The sequence below is a fragment of the Triticum urartu genome, chromosome 7 (assembly GCF_003073215.2).
Source record: "Triticum urartu cultivar G1812 chromosome 7, Tu2.1, whole genome shotgun sequence".
Classification (NCBI taxonomy): domain Eukaryota; kingdom Viridiplantae; phylum Streptophyta; class Magnoliopsida; order Poales; family Poaceae; genus Triticum; species Triticum urartu.
Window position 1 is genome coordinate 200930248 of NC_053028.1, and position 23581 is coordinate 200953828.

The following is a 23581-nucleotide window of genomic DNA, read 5'->3' on the forward strand; positions in this document are numbered from 1 at the left end:
TTTACTAAACATATCATTGATGCTTTGATGCAATCTTATGAAGAAAAACTTGAGTTGGAAGTTTCTATCCCTAGAAAACTTTATGATGAGTGGGAACCTACAAGTAAAATTAAAATTAATGATCATGAGTGTTATGCTTTGTGTGATTTGGGTGCTAGTGTTTCCACAATTTTGAAAACTTTGTGTGATTTGCTAGGTTTCCGTGATTTCGATGATTGTTCTTTAAACTTGCACCTTGCGGATTCCACTATTAAGAAACCTATGGGAAGAATTAATGATGTTCTTATTGTTGCAAATAGGAACTATGTGCCCGTAGATTTCATTGTTCTTGACATAGATTGCAATCCTTCATGTCGTATTATTCTTGGTAGATCTTTCCTTAGAACGATTGGTGCAATTATTGATATGAAGGAAGGGAATATTAGAGTGCAATTTCCATTAAGGAAAGGCATGGAACACTTCCCTAGAAACAAAGTTAAATTACCATATGAATCTACTATGAAAGCCACTTATGGATTGCCTACCAAAGATGGCAATACCTAGATCTATCTTCGCTTTTATGCCTAGCTAGGGGCGTTAAACGATAGCGCTTATTCGGAGGCAACCCAATTTTATTTTTATTCCTTGCTTTTCGTTCCTATTTAGTAATAAATAATTTATATAGCCTCTGTTTTGGTTGTGTTTTTTGTGTTTAATTAGTGTTTGTGACAAGTAAGAACCGTTGGGAAGACTTGGGGAAAATCTTTTTGATCTTGCTGTAAAAAACAGAATCTTTAGCGCTCACGAGAATTGCTGCCATTTTATTTGGAAAGTGCTATTTAGTTAATTATTTTTTTAGATGATTAATAGATAAATTCCTCACGTCCAGCAATTTATTTTAGAATTTTTCGGGTTCCAGAAGTTTGCGTTAACTACAGATTACTACAGACTGTTCTGTTTTTGACAGATTCTGTTTTTCGTGTGTTGTTTACTTATTTTGATGAATCTATGACTAGTAAAAGAGTTTATAAACCATAGATAAGTTGGAACACAGTAGGTTTAACACCAATATAGATCAATAATGAGTTCATTACTGTATCTTGAAGTGGTGTTTTGTTTTCTTTCGCTAACGGAGCTCACGAGGTTTTCTATTTGAGTTTTGTGTTGTGAAGTTTTCAAGTTTTGGGTAAAGATTTGATGGATTATGGAATAAGGAGTGCAAGAGCCTAAGCTTGGAGATGCCCATGGAACCCCAAGGTAAAATTGAAGGACACCAAAAAGCCTAAGCTTGGGGATGCCCCGGAAGGTATCCCCTCTTTCGTCTTCGTCTATCGATAACTTTACTTGGAGCTATATTTTTATTCACCATATGATATGTGTTTTTCTTGGAGTGTCTTGTATGATTTGATTCTTTGCTTTTTAGTTTACCACAATCATCCTTATTGTACACACCTTTTGAGAGAGACTCACATGATTTGAAATTTATTAGAATACTCTATGTGCTTCACTTATATCTTTTGAGCTATATAGTTTTTGCTCTAGTTTTTCACTTATATCTTTTAGAGCACGGAGGTGGAATTTTTTTATAGAAACTATTGTTCTCTCATGCTTCACTTATATTATTTTGAGAGTCCTTTAGAACAACATGGAAATTTGCTTTTAGGAATAATATAAAAACTTTCATAGAAGTGCATTGAATACTATGAGAAGTTTGATACTTGATAATTGTTTTGAGATATAGAGATGGTGACATTAGAGTCATGCTAGTTGAGTAGTTGTGAATTTGAGAAATACTTGTGTTGAAGTTTGTGATGAAGTCGGAGCATGATTTATTTATTGATTGTCTTCCTTATGAGTGGCGGTCGGGGATGAGCGATGGTCTTTTCCTACCAATCTATCCCCCTACTAGCATGCGCGTAATACTCTACTTTGATAACTTGTAGATTTTTGCAATAAGTATGTGAGTTCTTTATGACTAATGTTGAGTCCATGGATTATAAGCACTCTCACCCTTCCACCATTGCTAGCCTCTCTAGTATCGCGCAACTTTCGCCGGTACCATAAACCCACCATATACCTTCCTCAAAACAGCCACCATACTTACATGTTCTGGCATTTCCATAGCCATTCTGAGATATATTGCCATGCAACTTTCCATCATTCCGTTATTATGACACGCTTCATCATTATCATATTGCTTCCATGATCATGTAGTTGACATCGTATTTGTGGCAAAGCCACCGTTCATAATTCTTCATACATGTCACTCAAGCATCATTGCACATCTCGGTACACCGTCGGAGGCATTCACATAGAGTCATATTTTGTTCTAAGTATCGAGTTGTAATTCTTGAATTGTAAGTAAATAAAGTGTGATGGTCATTATTATTAGAGCATTATCCCAAGTGAGGAAAGGATGATGGAGACTATGATTCCCCCACAAGTCAGGATGAGACTCCGGACGAAAAAAAAAGAGATAAAAAAGAGGCCATAAAAAAAGAAAAGGCCCAAATAAAAAAATTGAGAGAAAAATAGAGAAAGGACAATGCTACTATCCTTTTTCCATAGTTGTGCTTCAAAGTAGCACCATGATCTTCATGATAGAGAGTCTCCTATGATATCAATTTCATATACTAGTGGGAATTTTTCATTATAGAACTTGGCTTGTATATTCCAATGATGGGCTTCCTCAAATTGTCCTAGGTCTTCATGAGCAAGCAAGTTGGATGCACACCCACTTAGTTTTTTTTGTTGAGCTTTCATATACTTATAGCTCTAGTGCATGCATTGCATGGCAATCCCTACTCACTCACATTGATATCTATTAATGGGCAGATCCATAGCCCGTTGATACGCCTAGTTGATGTGAGACTATCTTCTCTTTTTTTGTCTTCTCCACAACCACCATTCTATTCCACATATAGTGCTATATCCATGGCTCACGCTCATATATTGCGTTAAGATTGAAAAAGTTTGAGAACATCAAAAGTATGAAACAATTGCTTGGCTTGTCATCGGGGTTGTGCATGATTTAAATATTTTGTGTGGTGAAGATAGAGCATAGCCAGACTATATGATTTTGTAGGGATAACTTTCTTTGGCCATGTTATTTTGAGAAGACATAATTGCTTGGTTAGTATGCTTGAAGTATTATTATTTCTATGTCAATATTAAACTTTTATCTTGAATCTTTTGGATATGAACATTCATGCCACAATAAAGAAAAAATACATTGAGAAATATGTTAGAAAGCATTCCACATCAAAAATTATTTTTTATCATTTACCTACTCGAGGACGAGCAAGAATTAAGCTTGGGGATGCTTGATACGTCTCCAACGTATCTATAATTTTTTATTGCTCCATGCTATTATATTATCTATTTTGGATGTTAGTGGGCTTTATTTTACACTTTTATATCATTTTTGGGACTAACCTACTAACTGGAGGCCCAGCCCAAATTGCTGTTTTTTGCCTATTTTAGAGTTTCGCCGAAAAGGAATATCAAACGAAGTCCAAATGGAATGAAACCATCGGAAACGTGATTTTCTCAACAAACGTGATCCAGGAGACTTGAAGTGGGCGTCAAGAAACGATCGAGGAGGGCACGAGGCAGGGGGCGCGCCCTCCACACTCATGGGCCCCTCGTTGCTCCACCGACGTACTTCTTTCTCCTATATATATATATATATCCACGTACCGCCCAAACATCTAGGAGCACCACGAAAACCTAATTCCACCGCCGCAACTTTTTGTACTCGAGAGATCTCATCTTGGGGCCTTTTCCGGAGCTCCGCTGGAGGGGGCATTGATCACGGAGGTCCTCTACATCAACTCTATAGCCTCTCCGGTGATGTGTGAGTAGTTTACTTCAGACCTTCGGGTCCATAGTTATTAGCTAGATGGCTTCTTCTCTCTCTTTGGATCTCAATACAAAGTTCTCCTCGATCTTCTTGGAGATCTATTCGATGTAATCTTCTTTTGCGGTGTGTTTGTTGAGATCCGATGAATTGTGGGTTTATGATCCAGTTTATCTATGAACAATATTTGAATCTCCTCTAAATTCTTTTATGTATGATTGCTTTATCTTTGCAAGTCTCTTCGAATTATCAGTTCGGTTTGGCCTACTAGATTGATCTTTCTTGCAATGGGAGAAGTGCTTAGCTTTGGGTTCAATCTTGCGGTGCTCGATCCTAGTGACAGAAAGGGAAATGACACGTACTGTATTGTTGTCGTCGAGGATAAAAAGATGAGGTTTATATCATATTGCATGAGTTTATCCCTCTACATCATGCCATATTACTTGAAGCATTACTATGTTCTTATGAACTTAATACTCTAGATGCACGCTGGATAGCGGTCGGTGTGTGGAGTAATAGTAGTAGATGCAGAATCATTTCGGTCTACTTGTCACGGACGTGATGCCTATATACATGATCATACCTAGATATTCTCATAACTATGCTGAATTTTATCAATTGCTCGACAATAATTCGTTTACCCACCGTAATACTTATGCTCTTGAGAGAAGCCACTAGTGAAACCTATGGCCCCCGGGTCTATCTTCCATCATATTAATATTTTAATACTTAGTTATTTCTATTGCCGTTTATTTTACTATGCATCTTTATTTTTCTTTATCATAAAAATACCAAAAATATTATCTTATCATATCTATCAGATCTCACTCTCGTAAGTGACCGTGAAGGGATTGACAACCCCTTTATCGTGTTGGTTGCGAGGTTCTTATTTGTTTGTGTAGGTACTTGGGACTCGAGCGTGATCTCCTACTGGATTGATACCTTGGTTCTCAAAAACTGAGGGAAAACTTACGCTACTTTACTGCATCGCCCTTTCCTCTTCAAGGGAAAACCAACGCAGTACTCAAGAGGTAGCACCCGCGCCCGCGCCTGTCGACCTCAACGCCACCCCGGTGGCCGGTGGCTCGTCATCTGATGGCGCGAGGAAACACGCATGGCAGACGCCGGCAGGCGTGCTCCCGGAGGCCCGCAACCTGTTCAACGGAATGTCGTCGACCGTCAACGAGGACTACGTGTAGAACCTCATCTTCGAGGGCGGCGCGCCGGCCGTTGGCTACGATCCCAACGAGACACAAAGCCAGGACGGCCGTGTGTCGTTCAAGCCGGCCGCTGGCTATGATCCCGATCTGGCGGCCTTCATGCGTGATCAGGTCGGCATCGACCTGGACGGTTCCCACCCGACCACGATTTCCCGGACGACTACAAGCTAGAGGTTGAGGACGAGTGCGACATCGAAGTGGAGCCCTTGTTCGAGGACGACCTCGCCAACCAAAACGCCGGTCCTAAGCCGAAGCGCAAGAGCAAGCGCACGAAGGCATACACGGTGACCGAGGACAAGCTTCTTTTCAAGTGTTGGCGAGACATTGGACAAGAACCCAAGACCGGCGCTGCCATGATGAGATATGGCCGCTGGCATGATCGGCCGCAGGCCTTTTTTTGAAAGTTGAGCGTGGACATGAAATGGGTCGGCGCGTTGAGCGCACTGCCGACGCAAATGCAAAACTGGGCGGACACCGGGGCGGTCGGCCGACCCAAACGGACAAAAGGCAGACAAATGCACCATCCGTTTGGGTCGGCCCGTTGGAATTGCTCTAACAGCCTCAGAATTTTCAAGTTGGATTTTCTTTTCGATTAGGAACCAGTCGTCTTTACTTTCATTTCCATAAACTTGGTAATAAAACATCCAAGCTTTTAGGTCCAACAGACAAGCTTTCAGCCAAGACAAAATAAATTGGACTCATCTCCCAAACTCCACATGACTGTACTACATCTAAGAAACAACAAGCGTTACAAGTTTAAAGCGAAACATCCTTTCTACAAGGCTAAATGTCGGGCCTTAAAATCAACTTCCATAAAAGTGAATTGTTCTGCTTTGGAGAAGCCATTGAGGCATCAACTAATTATGCTGACCTATTTGGTTGTGCACAAGGCCAATTCCCAATTAAATATTTAGGAATTCCAATTCATTACCGGCGTCTCACTAATGCGGAGTGTAAATATGTAGAGGAGCGTTTAGAGAAACGATTGAGCAGTTAGAAAGGCAAGTTGCTCTCTGTTGGAGGACGACTGGTCTTGATCAACTCTGTTCTCACAAACATGGTTCTCTATATGCTTTGTTTTTTCCAACTCCCAAGAGGGGTCTTGCAAAGATTGGATTATTTCAGATCCAGATTCTTTTGGCAAGGAGACAATGAAAAGAAAAAATATAGACTGGCTAAATGGAGCGTGGTTTGTAGTCCTAAAGACCAAGGTGGCCTTGGCATTCATGACCTGCAAGTCAAGAATGATTCCTTACTTAGTAAATGGTTGTTCAGACTTCTTACTGAGGATGGTGTTTGGCAAACCCTGCTGCGCAAAAAGTATCTATGCCAAAAAGTTGTGTCTCAGGCCTATTGGAAACCTAGTGATTCACACTTTTGGGCAGGTCTAATGGCGGCAAAGAAACATCTTTTCCGCTTTGGATCTTTTGCGATTAAAGACGGGTCTGAGATTCGTTTCTGAGAGGACATCTGGCTAGGCAATGCCAGTCTCCGGGAACAATATCTAGCTTTGCACCGCATTGTTCGCAATAAGAATGAAACTCTTGCGCGGGTGCTCAGTTCCTTTCTGCCAGATATTTCTTTCAAGCGAGATTTGATTGGCCCCCGTCTTGTGTCATGGCAACATCTTTTGTCCCGATTGGATACGATTAATCTGACACAAGGACGAGATGTGTTCCGCTGGAACCTCACTGCATCTGGGTCCTTCACAGTCGACTCGATGTACCGTGCGCTCATGCATTCAGAGGCCCCAGTGGATAATAACAAGATCTGGAGATCAAAGATTCCACTGGAAGTTAAGATCTTCATGTGGTACCTTAGGAAGGGAGTGGTGCTAACCAAATATAACCTCGCTCGTCGCAACTGGCATGGAAGTAAGAAGTGTGGCTTTTGTACTCATGATGAGACAACCAGACACCTCTTTTTCAAGTGCAAGTTTGCACGTTCTACATGGTCAATCATCCAAATAGTGTCTAATCTTTGTCCGCCCATAGGTGTTGCCAATATTTTTGGTCACTGGCTGGATGATATTCCTTATAGATTCAAAGCGCTAATAAGGGTGGGAGTGTATGCCTTATTATGGTCGCTTTGGCTATGTAGAAATGATCTGATTTTTAATGACAAACACTCTTCTCCTTTGCAGGTTATTTTCCGTTATATGCAATCTCTTCGTACGTGGTCTATGCTTCACTGTACGGAGTTCCAACCGCTATTCAAGGCGGTGTGTACGCAATTGGAGCGAGTGGCCATGGGTTTTTTTTCCAACATGGGTGGCAGCATAACCTCCGTATCGGCCCATCACATCCTTCAACATAGGCATAGTGACGGTCTTATTTGACTCTACTAGTGCCGATATGTCATCTTTTTATTTTCTTCCAGACTATTTATATTTGGCTATGTGCATCCTAACTATGCAAAGGCCGGGTGTTACTCATCATGATTTGTACCTTCTTGATGCTACGTTTTGAGTTAATAAAGACGCCCTTTGTCGGAAAAAAAGACCAAATGTCTTCGACAAAGCTTCACTGTAACTGATACTTTTTGTGTGTATAATTTCAAGCGCGCAATTGCATGTGGACCCCTCTCTTCCAATAGCGGAGGCAGATTCATTAATTACTGATGTTCACAGGGAGGACGCAATATAGAAATATAGAAAATATATAAGGGAATGGGTATTGTTGGTATTCAACATACAAGGGGGTAGGTGATCTTGGGGAGGGTTGGGGCCCCGGTTGGTCCAAATATAGAAAATTCATGAATATCAAAATGAAAAACTTTCTTCAAATTTGTGGTTTTTTTTCTAAATCAGCAAACTTTTTTCAAAACCAATACCTTTCCATACTGTAGTGTCTATAGATTTTTTCAAAAGTCAAACATTGCAAACTTTGACGTATTTACAGAGACAAATAGGTTCATCTAGAATACTAAATTCACATCATTTAATACATCATGAGTTATATTTCCACAATGTACATATTTGATAGTGTATATGTAGACAATTTTCTCTATAAACTTCGTCAAAGTTGGCAAAGTTTGACTTTCAGATAAATCTATATGCACCTGTCGGTCTCAAAACCGGCGGATCTTGGGTAGGGGGTCCCGAACTGTGCGTCTAGGCCGGATGGTAACAGGAGGCAGGGGACACGAAGTTTTACCCAGGTTCGGGCCCTCTCGATGGAGGTAAAACCCTACGTCCTGCTTGATTAATATTGATGATAGGGGTATTACAAGAGTTGATCTACCACGAGATCAGAGAGGCTAAACCCTAGAAGCTAGCATATGGTATGATTGTTGATGTGTATGTTGTCCTACGGACTAAAACCCTCCGGTTTATATAGACACCGGAGAGGGTTAGGGTTACATAGAGTTGGTTACAATGGTAGGAGATCTGAACATCCATATCGCCAAGCTTGCCTTCCACGCCAAGGAAAGTCCCTTCCGGACACGGGACGGAGTCTTCAATCTTGTATCTTCATAGTCCAGGAGTCCGGCTTGAAGGTATAGTTTGGCTATCCGAACACCCCCCTAATCCAGGACTCCCTCAGTAGCCCCTGAACCAGGCTTCAATGATGACGAGTCCGGCGCGCAGATTGTCTTCGGCATTGCAAGGCGGGTTCCTCCTCCAAGTACTTCATAGAAGATTTTGAACACAAAGATAGTGTCCAGCTCTGCAAAATAAGTTTCCACATATTGCCATAGAGAGAATAATAATATTAACACAAATCTAATCTGCTGACGTATTCCGTGGTGCGACACGCTACGGCCAAGCCTTTATCCATTTAATTATCCCACCTCAGCGCGTTGTGCGAGGCGGTTTCCTTGGCACGTCTTGTTGAAGCAGAGATCGTGTCCCCTCATTTCGGGATTCTCATCAATACGGGCGTGGGTAACCCAACCGCGCCTTTGATTACGGCGCTTGGAGATAAGCAAGTTTTACCAGGCTGGTGGGGACATGTAGTCGCGTCCACCCATATAAGGGGATAAGGATCCACCTTTTCACCCACGCCTTCTTCCTCCTCTGCCTATCCATTCTTGCGCACTCGAGCTCCAGCGCCCAAGTCCGCACTACCACCTCAACCATCTCCAGTCATGTCCGGAGCGGGAGGCAAGTGGATGGTCTCCTCCGTCACGGAGGGACACATAAAAAAGCTGAGGAAGGCCGGATATATGGCCAGCGACATCGCGCACCGGCTCCCCGGAAAGGGGCAGCTCATCCCCACTCCTAGGCCCCATGAGAGGGTGGTATTTCTCCCCCATTTCCTCCGCGGACTGGGCTTCCCTCTGCATCCATTTGTCCGGGGGCTCATGTTCTACTATGGCCTGGATTTCCACGATCTGGCCTCGAACTTCGTCCTCAACATCTCGGCATTTATCGTCGTGTGCGAAGCTTTCCTCCGCATCCACCCCCATTTCGGCTTATGGCTAAAGACCTTCAACATCAAGCCGAAGGTGGTGCGCGGTAGCCAGGCGGAGTGCGGCGGCGCCATGGTTGGCAAGATGGCCAACGTCCTGTGGCTCGAGGGCTCTTTTGTGGAGACCCTGAAGGGGTGGCAATCAGGGTGGTTTTACATCACCGAGCCGCGCGACGCCGAATGGGTCGCACCCCTGAGTTCCGATCCAGCCCCCCCACGCGGCTCACCACCTGGAAGGAGACAGGCCTATCTTGGGGTAAAAGAGGAGAGCTGACCGGACTCCAAACATGCATCCAAACCCTGGTGGACAAGAAGCTCAAGCTTGTCAACGTAGTCCAGGTTATGCTCGTCCGCCTGATCCTCCCGTGTCAACGACGGGCCTTCATGTTGGGGAACATTGCAGAAAACAAAAAATTTCCTACGGTTTCACCAAGATCCATCTATGAGTTCATCTAGCAACGAGTGATCGGATGCATCTACATACCTTTGTAGATCGCGAGTGGAAGCGTTCAAAGAACGGGGATGATGTAGTCGAACATGACGTGATCCAAATCACCGGAGATCCTAGCACCGAACGGACGGCACCTCCGCGTTCAACACACGTACGGTCAGCGTAACGTCTCCTTCTTCTTGATCCAGAAAGGGGAGAGGAGAGGTTGAGGAAGATGGCTCCAGCAGCAGCACGTAGGCGTGGTGGTGATGGAGCTGCAGTACTCCGGCAGGGCTTCGGTAAGCACTATGGAGGAGGAGGAGGTGTTGGAGAGGGAGAAGGAGGCAACCAAAGGCGTGGATCAAAAAGCCCTCCTTCCCCCACTATATATAGGAGGGCCTAGGGGGGGCACCGGCCCTAGGAGATCCAATCTCCTAGGGGGGGCGGCGGCCAAGGGAGGTTTCCCTCCCCCCCAAGGCACCTAGGGGGTGCCTTCCACTTGTGGGACTCTTCCCCTTTTGGAACCCTAGGCGCATGGGCCTCTTGGGGCTGGTGCCCTTGGCCCATGTAGGCCAAGGCGCACCCCCTACAGCCCATGTGGCCCCCGGGGCAGGTGGCCCCACCCGGTGGGCCCCCGGGACCCTTCCGGTGGTCCCGGTACAATACCGGTGACCCCGAAACTTGTCCCGATGGCCGAAACAACACTTCCTATATATAATTCTTTACCTCAGGAACATTACGGAACTCCTCGTGATGTCCGGGATCTCATTCGGGACTCCGAACAACATTCGGGTTACTGCATATACATATGCCTACAACCCTAGCCTCACCGAACCTTAAGTGTGTAGACCCTACGGGTTCGGGAGATATGTAGACATGACCGAGACGACTCTCCGGTCAATAACCAACAGCGGGATCTGGATACCCATGTTGGCTCCCACATACTCCACGATGATCTCATCGGATGAACCACGATGTCGAGGATTCAAGCAACCCCGTATTCAATTCCCTTTGTCAATCGATATGTTACTTGCCCGAGATTCGATCGTCGGTATCCCAATACCTCGTTCAATCTTGTTACCGGCAAGTCACTTTACTCGTACCGTAATGCATGATCCCGTGACCAGACACTTGGTCACTTTGAGCTCATTATGATGATGCATTACTGAGTGGGCCCAGTGATACCTCTCCGTCATACGGAGTGACAAATCCCAGTCTTGATCCGTGTCAACCCAACAGACACTTTCGGAGATACCCGTAGTATACCTTTATAGTCACCCAGTTACATTGTGACGTTTGGTATACCCAAAGCACTCCTACGGTATCCAGGAGTTACACGATCTCATGGTCTAAGGAAAAGATACTTTGACATTGGAAAACTCTAGCAAACGAACTATACGATCTTAAGCTATGTTTAGGATTGGGTCTTGTCCATCACATCATTCTCCTAATGATGTGATCCCGTTATCAATGACATCCAATGTCCATAGTCACGAAACCATGACTATCTGTTGATCAACGAGCTAGTCAACTAGAGGCTCACTAGGGACATGTTGGTGTCTATTATTCACACATGTATTACGATTTCCGGATAACACAATTATAGCATGAATAAAGACAATTATCAAGAACAAGGAAATATAATAATAATGCTTTTATTATTGCCTCTAGGGCATATTTCCAACAGTCTCCCACTTGCACTAGAGTCAATAATCTAGTTACATTGTGATGAATCGAACACCCATGGAATTCTGGTGTTAGTCATGTTTTGCTCTAGGGAGAGGTTAAGTCAACGGATCTGCTACATTCAGGTCCGTATGTACTTTACAAATATCTATGTCTCCATCTTGAACATTTTCACGAATGGAGTTGAAGCGACGCTTGATGTGCCTTGTCTTCTTATGAAACCTGGGCTCCTTGGCAAGTGCAATAGCTCCAGTGTTGTCACAGAAGAGTTTGATTGGCCCCGACGCATTGGGTATGACTCCTAGGTCGGTGATGAACTCCTTCACCCAAATTGTTTCATGTGCTGCCTCCGAGGCTGCCATGTATTCCGCTTCACATGTAGATCCCGCCACGACGCTCTGCTTGCAACTGCACCAGCTTACTGCCCCACCATTCGAAATATACACGTATCCGGTCTGTGACTTAGAGTCATCCAGATATGTGTCGAAGCTAGCGTCGACGTAACCCTTTACAACGAGCTCTTCGTCACCTCCATAAACGAGAAACATTTCCTTAGTCCTTTTCAGGTACTTCAGGATATTCTTGACCGCTGTCCAGTGTTCCTTGCCGGGATTACTTTGGTACCTTCCTACCAAACTTACGGCAAGGTTTACATCAGGTCTGGTACACAGCATGGCATACATAATAGAACCTATGGCTGAGGCATAGGGGATGACACTCATCTCTTCTATATCTTCTGCCGTGGTCGGACATTGAGCTGAGCTCAATTTCACACCTTGTAATACAGGCAAGAACCCCTTCTTAGATTGATCCATATTGAACTTCTTCAATATCTTATCAAGGTATGTGCTTTGTGAAAGACCTATGAGGCGTCTTGATCTATCTCTATAGATCTTGATGCCTGATATATAAGCAGCTTCACCAAGGTCCTTCATTGAAAAACTCTTATTCAAGTAGGCCTTGATGCTGTCCAAGAGTTCTATATCATTTCCCATCAAAAGTATGTCATCTACATATAATATGAGAAATGCTACAGAGCTCCCACTCACTTTCTTGTAAACACAGGCTTCTCCATAAGTCTGTGTAAACCCAAATGCTTTGATCATCTCATCAAAGCGAATGTTCCAACTCCGAGATGCTTGCACCAGCCCATAAATCGAGCGTTGGAGCTTGCACACCTTGTCAGCATTCTTAGGATCGACAAAACCTTCCGGCTGCATCATATACAATTCTTCCTTAAGGAAACCATTAAGGAATGCCGTTTTGACGTCCATTTGCCATATCTCATAATCATAGAATGCGGCAATCGCTAACATGATTCGGACGGACTTCAGCTTCGCTACCGGTGAGAAAGTCTCATCATAGTCAACCCCTTGAACTTGTCGATAACCCTTAGCGACAAGCCGAGCTTTATAGATGGTCACATTACCATCCGTGTCTGTCTTCTTCTTAAAGATCCATTTATTTTCTATGGTTCGCCACTCAACGGGCAAGTCAGTCAAAGTCCATACTTCGTTTTCATACATGGATCCTATCTCGGATTTCATGGCTTCTAGCCATTTGTCGGAATCCGGGCCCGCCATCGCTTCTTCATAGTTCGAAGGTTCACCGTTGTCTAACAACATGATTTCCATGACAGGGTTGCCGTACCACTCTGGTGCGGAACGTGTCCTTGTGGACCTTCGAATTTCAGTAGGAGCTTGATCAGAAGTATCTTGATCATCATCATTAACTTCCTCTCTAGTTAGTGCAGGCACCTCAGGAAAATTTTCTTGAGTTGCGCCATTTTCCAGTTCAAGAGGTGATACTTCATCAAGTTCTACTTTCCTCCCACTTACTTCTTTCGAGAGAAACTCTTTCTCTAGAAAGGATCCATTCTTGGCAACAAAGATCTTGCCTTCCGATCTGAGGTAGAAGGTATACCCAACAGTTTCTTTAGGTTATCCTATGAAGATGCATTTTTCCGACTTGGGTTCGAGCTTTTCAGGTTGAAGTTTCTTGACATAAGCATCGCATCCCCAAACTTTTAGAAACGACAACTTAGGTTTCTTACCAAACCATAAATCAAATGGTGTCGTCTCAACGGATTTCGACGGAGCCCTATTTAAAGTGAATGCGGCAGTCTCTAAAGCATAGCCCCAAAAAGATAGCGGTAAATCGGTAAGAGACATCATAGATCGTACCATATCTAATAGAGTGCGATTACGACATTCGGACACACCATTACACTGAGGTGTTCCAGGCGGCGTGAGTTGTGAAACTATTCCACATTTTCTTAAGTGTGTGCCAAACTCGTGACTCAAGTATTCTCCTCCACGATCTGATCGCAGGAACTTGATTTTCCTGTCACGTTGATTCTCAACCTCACTCTGAAATTCCTTGAACTTTTCAAAGGTTTCAGACTTGTGTTTCATTAAGTAGACATACCCATATCTACTAAAGTCATCAGTGAGGGTGAGAACATAACGATAGCCACCGCGAGCCTCAACACTCATTGGACCACACACACCAGTATGTATGATTTCCAATAAGTTGGTTGCTCGCTCCATCGTTCCTGAGAACGGAGTCTTGGTCATTTTACCCATGAGGCATGGTTCGCACGTGTCAAATGATTCATAATCAAGAGACTCTAAAAGTCCATCTGCATGGAGCTTCTTCATGCGTTTGACACCTATGTGACCAAGGCGGCAGTGCCACAAGTATGTGGGACTATCATTATCAACTTTACATCTTTTGGTACTCACACTATGAATATGTGTAGCATTACGCTCGAGATTCATTAAGAATAAACCATTCACCATAGGAGCATGACCATAAAACATATCTCTCATATAAATAGAACAACCATTATTCTCGGATTTAAATGAGTAGCCATCTCGAATTAAACGAGATCCCGATACAATGTTCATGCTCAAAGCTGGCACTAAATAACAATTATTGAGGTTGAAAACTAATCCCGTAGGTAAATGTAGAGGCAGCGTGCCGACGGCGATCACATCGACCTTGGAACCATTCCCGACGCGCATCGTCACCTCGTCCTTTGTCAGTCTCCGCTTATTCCGCAGCTCCTGTTTTGAGTTACAAATGTGAGCAACTGCACCGGTATCAAATACCCAAGAGCTACTACGAGTACTGGTAAGGTACACATCAATTACATGTATATCACATATACCTTTTGTTTTGCCGGCCTTCTTGTCTGCTAAGTATTTGGGGCAGTTCCGCTTCCAATGACCACTTCCCTTGCAATAAAAGCACTCAGTCTCGGGCTTGGGTCCATTCTTTGGCTTCTTCCCGGCAGCTTTCTTGCCAGGCGCGGCAACTTCCTTGCCGTCCTTCTTGGAGTTCTTTTTACCCTTGCCCTTCTTGAACTTAGTGGTTTTATTGACCATCAACACTTGATGTTCCTTCTTGACTTCTACCTCTGCTGATTTCAGCATAGCAAATACTTCAGGAATGGTCTTTTCCATCCCCTGCATATTGAAGTTCATCACAAAGCTCTTGTAGCTCGGTGGAAGCGACTGAAGGATTCTGTCAATGACCGCGTCATCCGGGAGATTAACTCCCAGCTGAGTCAAGCGGTTATGCAACCCAGACATAGTGAGTATGTGCTCACTGACAGAACTGTTTTCCTCCATCTTACAGCTGAAGAACTTGTCGGAGACTTCATATCTCTCGACCCGGGCATGAGCTTGGAAAACCATTTTCAGCTCTTCGGACATCTCATATGCTCCGTGTCTCTCAAAACGCTTTTGGAGCCCCGGCTCTAAGCTGTAAAGCATGCCGCACTGAACGAGGGAGTAGTCATCGGTACGTGCCTGCCAAGCGTTCATAACGTCTTGTTCTGCAGGGAGAACAGGTGCATCACCTAGCGGTGCTTGTAGGACATAATCTTTCTTGGCAGCTATGAGGATGATCCTCAGGTTCCGGACCCAGTCCGTGTAGTTGCTGCCATCGTCTTTCAGCTTGGTTTTCTCTAGGAACGCGTTGAAGTTGAGGACTACGTTGGCCATTTGATCTACAAGACATATTGTAAAGATTTTAGACTAGTTCATGATAATTAAGTTCATCTAATCAAATTATAATGAACTCCCACTTAGATAGACATCCCTCTTCTAGTCATCTAAGTATAACATGATCCGAGTTAGCTAGGCCGTGTCCGATCATCACGTGAGACGGACTAGTCAACGTCGGTGAACATCTTCATGTTGATCGTATCTTCTATACGACTCATGCTCGACCTTTCGGTCTTCTGTGTTCCGAGGCCATGTCTATACACATGCTAGGCTCGTCAAGTCAACCTAAGTGTTTGCATGTGTAAATCTGTCTTACACCCGTTGTATGTGAACGTTAGAATCTATCACACCCGATCATCACGTGGTGCTTTGAAACAACGAACTGTCGCAACGGTGCACACTTAGGGGGAACACTTTATTGAAATTATTATGAGGGATCATCTTATTTACTACCGTCGTTCTAAGTAAACAAGATGCAAAACATGATAAACATCAAATGCAATCAAATAATAATAGTGACATGATATGGCCAATATCACATAGCTCCTTTGATCTCCATCTTGGGGCTCCATGATCATCTTGTCACCGGCATGACACCATGATCTCCATCATCATGATCTCCATCATTGTGTCTCCATGAAGTTGCTCGCCAACTATTACTTCTACCACTATGGCTAACGCGTTTAGCAATAAAGTAAAGTAATTTACATGGCGTTTCTCAATGACACGCAGGTCATACAAAAAATAAAGAACACTCCTATGGCTCCTGCCGGTTGTCATACTCATCGACATGCAAGTCGTGATTCCTATTGCAATAGCATGAACATCTCATACATCACATATAGATCATTCATCATTCATCACAACTTTGGCCATATCATATCACAAAGCACTTGCTGCAAAAACAAGTTAGACGTCCTCTAATTGTTGTTGCAAGTTTTACGTGGCTGAAGTAGGGTTCTAGGAAGAACGTTTTCTTACCTACGTGAAAGCCACAACGTGATTTGTCAACTTATATTTACCCTTCATAAGGACCCTTTTCATCGAATCCGCTTCAACTAAAGTAGGAGAGACAGACACCCGCCAGCCACCTTATGCAACTAGTGCATGTTAGTCGGTGGAACCGGTCTCACGTAAGCGTACGTGTAAGGTTGGTCCGGGCTGCTTCATCCCACAATACCATTGAAGCAAGATAAGACTAGTAACGGCAAGAAAGTTGACAACATCTACGCCCACAACAAATTGTGTTCTACTCACGCAAGAAGAACTATGCATAGACCTAGCTCATGATGCCACTGTTGGGGAACGTTGCAGAAAACAAAATTTTCCTATGGTTTCACCAAGATTCATCTATGAGTTCATCTAGCAACGAGTGATCGGATGCATCTACATACCTTTGTAGATCGCGAGCGGAAGCGTTCAAAGAACGGGGATGAGGTAGTCGAACACGACGTGATCCAAATCACCGGAGATCCTAGCACCGAACGGACGGCACCTCCGCGTTCAACACACGTACGGTCAGCGTAACGTCTCCTTCTTCTTGATCCAGCAAGAGGGAAGGAGAGGTTGAGGAAGATGGCTCCAGCAGCAGCACGACGGCGTGGTGGTGATGGAGCTGCAGTACTCCGTCAGGGCTTCGCCAAGCGCTATGGAGGAGGAGGTGTTGGAGAGGGAGAAGGAGGCAACCAATGCCGTGGATGAAAAGCCCTCCTTCCCCCACTATATATAGGAGGGCCAAGGGGGGCGCCGGCCTAGGAGATCCAATCTCCTAGGGGGCGGCGGCCAAGGGAGGTTTCCCTCCCCCCCAAGGCACCTAGGAGGTGCCTTCCCCTCCTAGGACTCTTCCACCTTGAAACCCTAGGCGCATGGGCCTCTTGGGGCTGGTGCCCTTGGCCCATGTAGGCCAAGGCGCACCCCCTACAGCCCATGTGGCCCCCCCCCGGGACAGGTGGCCCCACCCGATGGACCCCCGGGACCCTTCCGGTGGTCCCGGTACAATACCGATGACCCCGAAACTTGTCTGATGCCCGAAACAGGACTTCCCATATATAAATCTTTACCTCCGGACCATTCCGGAACTCCTCGTGACATCCGGGATCTCATCCGGGACTCCAAACAACATTCGGGTTACTGCATATACATATCCCTACAACCCTAGCGTCACCGAACCTTAAGTGTGTAGACCCTACGGGTTCGGGAGACATGTAGACATGACCGAGATCGCTCTACGGTCAATAACCAACAGCGGGATCTGGATACCCATGTTGGCTCCCACATGCTCCTCGATGATCTCATCGGATGAACCACGATGTCGAGGATTCAAGCAACCCCGTATACAATTCCCTTTGTCAATCGATATGTTACTTGCCCGAGATTCGATCGTCGGTATCCCAATACCTCGTTCAATCTCGTTACCGGCAAGTCACTTTACTCGTACCGTAATGCATGATCCCGTGACCAGACACTTGGTCACTTTGAGCTCATTATGATGATGCATTACTGAGTGGGCCCAGTGATACCTCTCCGTCATACGGAGTGACAAATCCCAGTCTTGATCCGTGTCAACCCAACAGACACTTTCGGAGATACCCGTAGTATACCTTTATAGTCACCCAGTTACGTTGTGACGTTTGGTATACCCAAAGCACTCCTACGGTATCCGGGAGTTACACGATCTCATGGTCTAAGGAAAAGATACTTTGACATTGGAAAAACTCTAGCAAACGAACTATACGATCTTTAAGCTATGTTTAGGATTGGGTCTTGTCCATCACATCATTCTCCTAATGATGTGATCCCGTTATCAATGACATCCAATGTCCATAGTCACGAAACCATGACTATCTGTTGATCAACGAGCTAGTCAACTAGAGACTCACTAGGGACATGTTGGTGTCTATTATTCACACATGTATTACGATTTCCGGATAACACAAGTATAGCATGAATAAAGACAATTATCAAGAACAAGGAAATATAATAATAATGCTTTTATTATTGCCTCTAGGGCATATTTCCAACAGAGGGCGCCTGTCATCTCGATGTCGAGGCGCATATGACCCACTCCTCGGGGGAGGGGTTGGCACTCGACGTCGATCATCACGATCGGATCGGTGATCATACTGCTCATTCCTTCTGTACTGATCATGCCGGTCACCACGTCCCTCACGCCTCGGGGGCGATCTCGGGCTGTGAGCCTACTGGACTGTATCTGTTGCAACGGATCGACTGTGGATCCTATTCCGCGACTGAGAAACAGCGGAATTCTGGTTTCCCGCCGCCCGGAGCAACGCTCTGATCTGCAACAAGCCCCTGCCAGCCTCCGACTGGGAGGGCTGAATCGATTCTGCTATACGGGCCGCGGCGGCCAAATTCTGAACTGGGGTTCGGTATACCTGCGTCGGCGGGAAGAGCTGACGTCGACTAGACTCGGGAGCCCGCTGACGCGCTTGCTCGTCGAGTGCTCGCTGGAGATTCTCCAGTCGAGTGCGCTCGGCCAAGTTAGCCAAGCGCGCGTCCTCCAAGGCCCGGGCCTCGGGGGTCTCTCCGACGATAGGAGTGTGGAGTGCGTCCATGTTCCGGCGGCGAAGCTCCTCTCGCTGTAATGACGTGAGAGGTTCGGGGAGATACTCATCGTGGGGATGCGACGGGTCGCCCCACCTGCGCCTCCATCAGCGCGAGGGAAACCAGGAGGACTGTGCGTTCCATCGACCGCCAGAACCTCAGCCGCTGGGTCGCTGCTGTCGCACTCGGATGCGGTCTCCGCGGAGCCAGTCGACAGGTCGAACAGGCCGCAGAGGGATTCATCGGGCTCGATTGCCGCGACTTGTGGGGCGGCCGACTGGCGAGCCACGGCATGCCTCACCCACCTCTAAAGTCTCGACCGACCGGAGCGCTTGCGCCGGTGGGAGACAGAGCGGGGAGACGACACGGGGGCCGACCGATACTGGGTCGACGGCTGCCGCAGGAGGATGCCACGAACTAATGCGCGGAAGTGCGTCGCACCGCGGACGGGGAGCGCGTCGATGTCGAGTGGTGCCTCCTGAAGTCAGGCGGAGTCGTCGGCGATGAACGTGAGCGCGCCGAGGCGGATCTCGCGGCCCTCCACCAAAACTCCGCATGAAACCATGATCAAAGGGATCGGAAAAATCGCAACTTCTCCAATCAGGCGCTAAGATTCCTACCCCAAGGTGGGCGCCAACTGTCGTGGTTCTAACTCTGACAGTGATGTAGGGGTGTGTGTATGGAGAGGCTAGATCTCAGCTATTGGGAAGTTGTAAACACACGAGGATTACGAGTTCAGGCCCTTCTCGGAGGAAGTAACAGCCCTACGTCTCGGTGCCCGGAGGCGGTCGATTGGATTATGTGTGTATGAGTAACAGGGGTGCGAACCCTTCATACTGAGGAGGGGGGTGGCTTATATAGAGTTCGCCGGTCCTCTCCTGCCCTCAGTAATGCAGGGTTTAAGGTACATTTAAGGTTGGGCGTTACTGGTAACACCCCTGATAAAGTGCCATAATGACCATAAAGACTACTTAATAGCCGATCGTTTGCCTGCGGAGTGACTTTAAGCCTCCTGGCAGTCGAGTGGTTGGCTTCATGGTCGACTGATAGCTTCTTGGTCGAGTGTCTTGAACCCGTCGAGTGGGATACCTTCAAGTCGATTGAAAGGTGACTTCTTCTAGGGATGTCCTTGGGTAGGGCTCTTTTGGACAGGTCCGTGCCCCTACCCTAGGTACATAGCTTCATCAGTCACGAGAGACTTCATGTCAACAGAGTTGATCTGGCAAAAGAACTTGAGAAAGACAAGCATGACCGGAAGAAGCCATTGGAGACATGAACAAGGCTTGAAGAGCTTGGAGACGTTGAAGATTTATTGACCTTTAGAAGACCAAACCCCTGTTATATACCTACGTTAGATGCGACGTTTGTGAGCTGTCATTTGTTTGATGTTTTTCCCGACGACCACAAATAAAATCTGTCTTTTCAAAACTTTTGTTTGTATTGTGTGTATCCCTCTCCCTCTCTCTTATCTTACCCCAAACCCACATGGACCCAATAGAGGATGAATGGAGATGAGCTTGTATTTTCTGGACCGATGAGTCAGTTGGAGACAGACCGATGGATTCAGAACATGGAGGATCACATGGAGAATAACCCTATAGTCGGAAAGGATATGACCCAGCATGCTCTTCAGTGCTTTGAAAGAGGTGCTGCTACTTGGTGGAGGATGTACCAAACCATCAATGGATGGCAAGGAGTAACCACTTGGAAAGAATTTAAGTTGACTCTGCCAAAGTCTCGGCTTGTGTCCCAGAAGTTGAAGCCTTATGGAAAGGATATGAAGAAACCTTGTGCATGCAAGATTTGTGGAGAAATAGGACACACCCATAAATAACACAAGGATGAATGCCCTAATTGTGAAGGAAGTCACCCAGTTGAAGAATGCCCAATTAGGCAGATTACTTGTTTCTTGTGTGAAGGGACTACCCACTATCCTGCTCAGTGTCACATTTACCCCATGGTACAACGAACCATCCAGCAGAAGAAAGAAGTAATGAAAGGATCCCTCATGGAAATTTTAGAAGAAGTTGTGATGAAGGAAGAGATGGAGGACATGCCTAAAGAATACCCGAGTAAACCCTGCACTAAGTCTTGCTATTCATGTGGAGAAGGACACATCTCCCAAAATTGTTTGAATGGGGATCTAGTATAATTCCCGACAGAGGAAGTAGAATATGACCCACAAGAAATAGAAGCCATGATTGGCATGGAAAGGTCCAGGAAGAGAAGCAGATTGGATTCCAGGAAGGACCTGAGTCATATCACCTGTTACAGGTGCAAGGAGTCAGGGCACTACCTCAACAATTTCCCAAAAAGGAAACCTCGATACTTGTCAGAAGTAATATGTTTTAGTTGTAATGGAGCAGGGCACTTTGCCAGAGAATGCCCCAAGGAGAAGGAAACTTGTGCTAGATAGTTGAGTTTGCAACAAAAGAAATGGAGTAGTAGAAGTGAGAACATTTTCTTTTATATTGAGGTGTTGAGTTGAGACATGTAATGGAAAAGCGAGAGATTGTAATCACTTGAGAATGAAAGTTAGCATCGTTGGTACTGATATGGATTTTATGAGTTGTTACTCTATGAAGAAGAATTTTGGCCATTCTGAGGATATGAGAAATATGGTCTATGGAAGATTTGTGCATTTTAAGGGTGGTAGTACCCTGTAAGAACCGTTGACCCCTGGAAAAGATAAGGATACTCTACTGAGTGGATTTCGGACAAAATGAATACGAGTTTTGTCTCGATATGTGTGATGCCCCAAGAGTATGTGGGATGAAGTTGGAGACCGTCAGTTGTTGGACCAAATGTGATCAAGGAGTCAGAAGAGAATGTTAAGTTGACTCGAGATAGACTAAAGGTAGCTCAGTCCAGGCAGAAGAGTTATGCAGACTAAAAAACGCAAGCAGGTAGTCTATGAAATTGGAGACAGAGCATGTCTTCGTGTGACCCCTCTGCGAGGAGTTAAACGATTTGTAGTTAAGGGAAAGTTAGCCCCGAGATTTGTAGGACCATACCGAGTTTTGGAGCGTATGGGAGAAGTGGCCAACAAGTTGGAGTCACCCGAAGGACTGTCAGGAGTTCAAGATGTGTTTCACGTTTCCCAGTTGAAGAAGTGCCATGCAGAGATGGCCAATATTCCCCTGTAAGGACGCTTGACCCTGGAAAGGATAATGATGTTCCACGAAGTGGAATATGGACTCCATAAGTATAAGTTTTTATCTCGGTATGTGGGATAACCCATGAGGATGAAGAGATAAATTACTATTGGATATAAAGGAGGTATGATGTCGGAAATATGGATCAATGGAAACTCCATGATGAGCCTGAGTAATCATGTCCTAGTTTGGTGCCAATAGAAGGAAGGAAGACAATACATTGGATGGATTTAAGAATACTAGGAAGTTGGAAGTTGGAATAATGATCAGTTGCCCGATGATAAGTTCAAGGACTACAAGTGATGAGATGGGCCATAACCCACAGGCCCCAGGACCTGCCAAGAAGCAAGCACATTCTTGCTGAAGGAAAAACCCTGGAGGAAGATACGATGTTTATCGGCAGACGATTTTATAGGAGTAACGCAAAACCTAAGAGTTGTGAAGGAACGATAGATGTTTGTTTGGTTTGCAGAATCAATGGATTTATCCGAACCTTGGTTCGTCGACAAGAGAAATTCTGCAATGCTTGTGAGGATGACCGAGTGTTAGAATGCGAGATTCGCTAAACTGTATACAAGGTAATGATTTGGGTGCGGGATGGATTGATCACCATACCGACTTACTCTTATTGTTCGCCTTGATATATGGGATGGTAAATCTGAGTGACTTACCTATAGTAGAGAGACGACGATCAAAACTCTATTTAAACCTTAGAATGGTATAAGAAATTTTTCCCTTGTACAAGGCAGCTTTTGCCAACCGTAGGTTATACGGTGAGGATCAACCAGACCCATTTCCTGCAGAAGGAACCATAAATTGTTGACCACCATGAGATATCGATAGTTGTTTAGTTTTAGCGCCAGACCCGTCAGCTAAGAAGACCCAGTCACAGAAGAACCTTACCAAGATGAAAGACAGAAGAATTGAGGAAAAGGTTATGCCACTACCGGAAGAGCCCGGATAAGGAATTATCCTGAGCATCCAAGAAGACCGACACTATTAACAATAAAAATGGAGTATATGAGTTTTGATGGAACCGTAACCATGCTTCTAAGGGTGGTAGCACCCCAGACCCCGGAGACGATTGATGAAATTTTGAGACCCCGAACCTAACCTATTTCTTTCTAGCCTCTCCGAATCTCGAGGACGAGATTCCTTTTAAGGGTGGTAGGTTTGTAATATTCCAAAATTCTAAATTTTGGAATGTTATAATAAATAGATAGATTTGATTGACTGTTTGATTGATTGTGTGAAATTGAGTGA